Source organism: Colobus angolensis, unplaced genomic scaffold (assembly GCF_000951035.1).
Source record: "Colobus angolensis palliatus isolate OR3802 unplaced genomic scaffold, Cang.pa_1.0 Scaffold2509, whole genome shotgun sequence".
Classification (NCBI taxonomy): Eukaryota; Metazoa; Chordata; class Mammalia; order Primates; family Cercopithecidae; genus Colobus; species Colobus angolensis.
The window spans coordinates 17,547-23,727 of NW_012115721.1; the positions used below are offsets into that span (position 1 = coordinate 17,547).

General features: G+C 41.0%; 1 pseudogene; it reads left to right on the forward strand.

Annotated features, from left to right (window-relative positions):
- On the forward strand, positions 1–1,001 carry LOC105514926 (annotated as a pseudogene).
- The last annotated feature ends 5,180 nt before the right edge of the window (positions 1,002–6,181 follow it).

Sequence of the window (6,181 nt, forward strand, 5' to 3'; positions counted from 1 at the left end):
ATGCTCCCTTCCCAGTCCTATGTCAACATCTCCTTCTTCCAACCACCTGCTTTTCTCATGATTGGCATCCCAGGGCTGGAGGCCATTCATGGCTGGCTCACCATCCCCTTCTCCTCCATGTACACTGTGGCCCTCACTGGGAACTGCCTGATTCTCCTGGCTGTGAAGAGGACCCCCAGCCTGCACCAGCCCATGTATTACTTCCTGTCCATGCTGGCGCTCACCGATGTGGCCACACCTTGTCCACAATGCCCACCACCTTGGCTGTGCTCTGGTTTGACTATCGGCTCATTGGTTTCAATGCCTGCCTGGTCCAGATGTTCTTCCTGCGCTCCTTCTCTGTGGTGGAGTCCTCAGTGCTCCTGGCCATGTCCTTTGACTGCCTTGTGTTCTTCTCCACCCCCCTGCTCTATGCAGCTGTCCTCACAAATAATGTCCTCATCAGGATTTGGCTGGCCATTGTGGCTCGAGCTACCTTGTGCCTCTTCCCTGTGCCATTTCTGGTTAAGCGTCTAAATTTCTGCCCTGGTGGTAACATCCTACCCCACTCGTTTTGTTTCCACCCTGATGTAATGAGGTGGGCCTGTACTGACATCAGGATCAATATATGCTATGAGCTCTATGTGGTTGTATCTATAGGGGGCATAGACTCCCTGCTCATCATCCTGCCCTATACCTTCATCTTGCACACAGTCATGGGTCTGGCCGCTCCCAGGGAGCGCATCAGGGCCCTCAGCACCTGTTTCCCACATTCTGGCTGTCTTTGTCTTCTTATTCCAGGTATCACCATGTCCATGACCCACCATCTTGGGAGGCACCTGCCCCACATTGTACAACAACATGTCCATGACCCACCATTTTGGGAGGCACCTGCCCCACATTGTACATGCTCTTGTTGCCTATGTGTACCTAGGTTGATCAATCCCATCATTTACAGTATGAAGCCCAAGCCCATCAGGGAGGCCATGCTCAGGATGCTGAGGGGGAGAAGCCAAGGCTGATGAAATTACAAAATATTATAGGGCCTGGATAACATTAAAGAGACTGCTATAGCCTTACAGAAACCTGTTAGACCTAGCAAGCACTGAAAATCCCTAATCTGTGCCAAGACTGTGGGAAATCTGTAAGGTTTATTTATGTTACAAATTTGTGTTCAGCATTCACTCTGTAAGAAAGTAGTGATGAGGATGAAAGACTGATAAATAAATGAAACATGTTCCCTTGTCTCCGAAAGCTCACAACCTTGTGCCAGGAAAAAGGCAAGTAAAGACACAACCAGAGTATAAACCAGTAAGAGCCATAATAAAGTTCCTTTCAAAAGATTACTAGAGATTACAAATTGGTCATTGACAGAACATGCCTGGGAAGGTGTGGCAAGCTTCCACAAAGAAGATAATAATTTTTATTTCACCTTGAAAAATTTAAAATTTTTCTATGCAAAGTAGGAATTAAATAAGGAAGAGAAAAATCTAGAAAAAAAAAGAGCAACATGAAAAGGACTCCACGTTTTGAACAAAGAGAAGTGTTTGTGAAAAGGTTTGCATTCCTGTACTTCTTTATGTCTCTACCGCTTATGTCTTTACAGACATGGCTGTGGCACAGGGTAAGAAAAGGGAGTGGTGGGGGATGAAGAAGTAGGTGACCAAATTGTATAGGACTGTGCGTATTATGCTAAGTTGTTTGGTTTGTATCTAGTACCTAAAAATCATTATTTTTTTACTATAAGTTAGTAGTATAAATTGCAGATTAGAAGTGCATTGGACATATGAACAAAACTGGAGCCAGAAGACTCATCAGTTTAACCTCTTATCTGACCTCAGAGATTTCCCAGATACCTTTTATGCTGCCTGGAACATTCTCATTCCCCTCATGCCTGCATCTCATTTCAAATAAAGTATAAACCTAATTTCTCAGAAAATCCTGTCTTATTAATTCTCCTTTCCAGATTATTCAAGGTACTGTGTTTGCTTCCTGCATGTATACAATAGTCTGTCATTCAACTAGATGGTAAGCCCCGAGGGGGCCAACGTATACTCAGTGCCTAGTGCAGTTGGTGGAACAGCAGATGCTCAATAATTATTCTGAATAATTATCTTGAAGATTTAATGATAAATTATTTTGGACAGGAGATAAAGCAATGGGTTGTTTAATTTAAGATGTAATCTGGAGATGTCTTCCTCTAAGGAGCTTTTGGTCCTTCAGAGAAAAGAATACATAAAAATAACTGTAAACATTGTGAGAAGGTTTTCAGCTATGTTGGGTAGATGAACTGAAGGTATGAGAGATGCAATACTACTGACTGGCTAAATTAAGTATTCTCTCTTAGTAAAGAAAAGTTCCCTAATTTCTCACCCTAGGGGGTCTCCTGGGCCTTTTTGCTGGAAGTGATGACCTTCACACCTCAGTGATATAAGTACTTTGACTCCATAAAGCGTTCTTGTTGAAAAAACGAAATGAAAAAGGATTAGAGGATACGATACTAAGATTTGCTTATGTGTGTCTGCTGGAATGCACCTTCTTACAAGGTGAAGTTGTAAGGACATGTGTGTCTTTCTCTTCACCTATGCCACTACCCCTCCTACTGTCGAAGGAATTCATGAATTTTACAAGTACAAAGACAGCCAAGAAATGTTTACGTTTTCCTTCAAAAGCTAAGTGCAGTGTAGCCCCCACCCCCCGTAGTCTAAGTTAGAGAAGAATACTAACTTCCTGATTTTCCTTCTGTGCTCAGCGAGCCTTATCTGTACTCACTCACCAGTTTCACTTTCCTCAAGGCTCAGCGAGTTCCTGCTTCACCTCCTCAGCGCGGCTGCAAAGTTACAAGGTTGACACAGAAACATGGTTTCCCAAGGATGTAGAACCTGTACTATAGACAAATGTAAAAAACTGATCAACTGGCTTTGTTCTCGCCTCTGTAAATATGCTTCCTGCATCACGTAGCTCCCGGCCACTGACTGCTTAGAAGGTGGCTGCTTTCTTTGTCCAGGGCTCAGACTTTCCTGGACACTAGTCCTACTGAGCCAGGTGATCAGTAGGTATTTAATAAATACCTTTCCTGAACTCACTCTGTTCGGTCTCTCCTATCTCTGATTGTCCCACAACACTATGTGTGAGGTCGATTTCACAAGATCTCAGTATGTAGTGTCTGCATTGGGTAAGTAGGATTTTATGTTACAGTGTTTAAGAACACGAGCTTAAGAGTCAGGAAAACAAAACTTACTCAAACTCTGTCACAACTGTCTCATTCATATCAGCAATCTGACTTGGAGCATTTTATTCTTCATGTATTAACAAATAGTTCTTTTATTTTTTCTTGAGTGACTCCTGTGAGCCAGACACTCTGTTACATGATGGACAGGAACACAATGCTACCAAAACAAGACTTGATCCTTGTGGAAGGAATACACATTAATTAAATATGTTTACAAAGAAATATAAATTTGCAATAGCATTAAGCACTATCCATTTAGGCTTCTCTTCCCCCAGGGGACTGTACATTCCATGAGAGAAGTGTTTAAACAACCTTTGTTCTCCATTGCATTCTGCGTGCTCAGTTCACACTTATTTTAATAGCACTAAGAATGTATTTGGTGACTGCATTAGTTTCCTGTTGCTGCAGAGAAAAAAAAAGAAGCAGCTGAAAACAATACCCATTTATTAGTTCATATTCTGAAAGTCAGAAGTATGGGTGAGCTGCTTAGCCTTACGAGAAGTATGGCTGGGTTCTCATAAAGCTAAAATAAAAGTTTCAGCAAACTGGGTTCTAATTTGGGAGCCTTGGGGAAGAAACTGCTTCCACCTTCATTTTGGTTATTAACAGAATCTAGTTCCTTGAAGCCGTGCCACTGGGATCACTTTTCCATTGCTCTCCGTTGGCGTCCCTCAGCTCCCCAGGCTGCCCACATTCCTTCTCACGTGCTCCTCCATCATCAAGCCAGCAACAGCACATCACCTCCTTGCCATGCTTTGAATATCTCTGACTTCTTCTGTCATCAGCTAGAGAAATGTCTTGTTATTAAGGTCTCATGTGATTATATCAGGCCCACTGGGCTATAATATCCCTATATGAAGATCCAGTTGTGCAGTACAGCATATAACACAATCCCAGGAGTGACATCTCATAATATTCAAAGGTTCTGGAAACCAGAGCAGGATATTTCTGTAGGGCCATTTTAGAATTCTGCCTATGAAAATGACTAAATAAGTGAATTAAGAATAGATGGTTCTGGCCGGATGTGGTAGCTCACACCTGTAATCCCAGCACTTTGGGAAACCAAGGTGGATGGATCATGTGAGGTCAGGAGTTCAAGATTAGCCTGGCAAACATGGTGAAACCCTGTCTCTACTAAAAATAGTAAAAATTAGCTGGGCGTGGTGGCGGACGCCTGTAATCCCAGCTACTGGGGAGCCTGAGGCAGGAGAATTGCTTGAATCCAGGAGGCGGAGGTTACAGTGAGCCGAGATCACACCATTGCACTCCAGCCTGAGCGACAGAACGAGACTCCATCTCAAACAAACAAATAAAAGGAAAAGAATAGATGGTTCTATAAACGTATACAATAAGGGTATCTGACCTGCCCTAAGGTGTAAGGAATGATTTTTCTCAAGAAACAATAATTAAGGGGAGGTCCGAATGTTAAATAATAATAATAATAACTGGGAAAGAATGTTTAGGAGAAGGGGTATTAGGCATAAAAAACCATGTCTCCAAAGAGCTTGTAGAAGGAGGTAGTATGGTGAAACCAAGGAATGAAATAAAAGACAGTGGGACTGGAAGTCAGTGAGCAAGGAGCCTGTGGTTGAAGAGAAGACTAAAAATAGAAATGGGTTCAACCAAAAAGATGGGAAATATTAACAGCATTTTAGACAGAGGAGAGAGTGGTTTTGACGTGAGCACATTTGCCTTTGGAAAGATGGTTTTACACTGTGTTGCAGAGAATAGATTGAATTACAGCTATAATGCATGCGAATTTACTACTTACAAGGCTATCGAAATAGTCCAGATGAATTTATTGTGGCTTGAACTAGGGAAGTAGTGGTACAAATAAAGAGAAATATGGGATCAAAGTTATAAAAGCAGTAGAAATTATGTAACTTTATTTGGAATTAAATATGAAGGTTAAGAGAAGAAAAAGAAAAGGTCAAGATTCACTCCTAGGTTTGAGGTTTGCACATCAGAATAAGTGGTGGTGAGATTAACTGATATATGAAACATGAATGATGAATATAATTGCATAAAGAATATCATGAGTTTGATTTTTGGACACTGTGAGCTGGAAGCATCCAAATGTCTGGGTTACACAGGCCATTGGACCTATGTGCCTAGAGCTCTAGACTAGCCCAATAGTATAGTCTAAAGATACAAATTAAGTCACTGATATACAAATGGCAAAGTGAGTGGTGTGTGTGTGTGTGTGTGTGTGTGTGTGTGTGTGTGTGTGTGTGATTGCATACGAATTAGAGGCCACTAACTCAAATTTTATAGACCAGCAGCAAATACAAGTATTAATTGTGTAGGAATTAGAGGCCTGATTTGAGGCCTTTTTACACCATATTCTCTCACCAGGCAGAGTAGAATGTATGTGCAAAGGAAACTGAGAAGTAAGCAGAGATATAAGAAGAAAAACATGAGTGTGATGCCACAAATGGCAAAGGAAGAAAATGTATCAAAAAAGAGAGTGGTCAACTATATTAAATGTTGTTGAGAAATCAGGGAAGATAAAAACTAAAACCTCAGACACACAGAGGTTCCTGATGATGTATAGTAAAAGTTATTTGGTAGTTTCACCAAGGCCAAAACTAAACTGGAATAATGGAAGAGTTATATGAGAGATGTGTAAGTGAAAGTAAGTTATAGATAACTTCTCTAAGAAATTTGACTATTAATGGAAAGAGACAGAAGGAATATGAGTTTAGACAGATTTATACTGGTTGTTATCATTGTTGCTTTTAATATGGAAAGGGACTTGAACATGATAAATGCTTGGAATGATTCATTTGAGAGAGCGAGGTTGAATATCCATGAGGGAGTAGAGACAATAAAGTAAGTTTCCTAAGAAGTTGGGATGGAAGTGATCCAAAACAAATTAATAGAAACCTATATGAGACATAGCTTGATGTCATAATGATTAATAAGGACTTTGTGATACTTATGCTAGTGTGAGGAAATACTTCCTTCTTT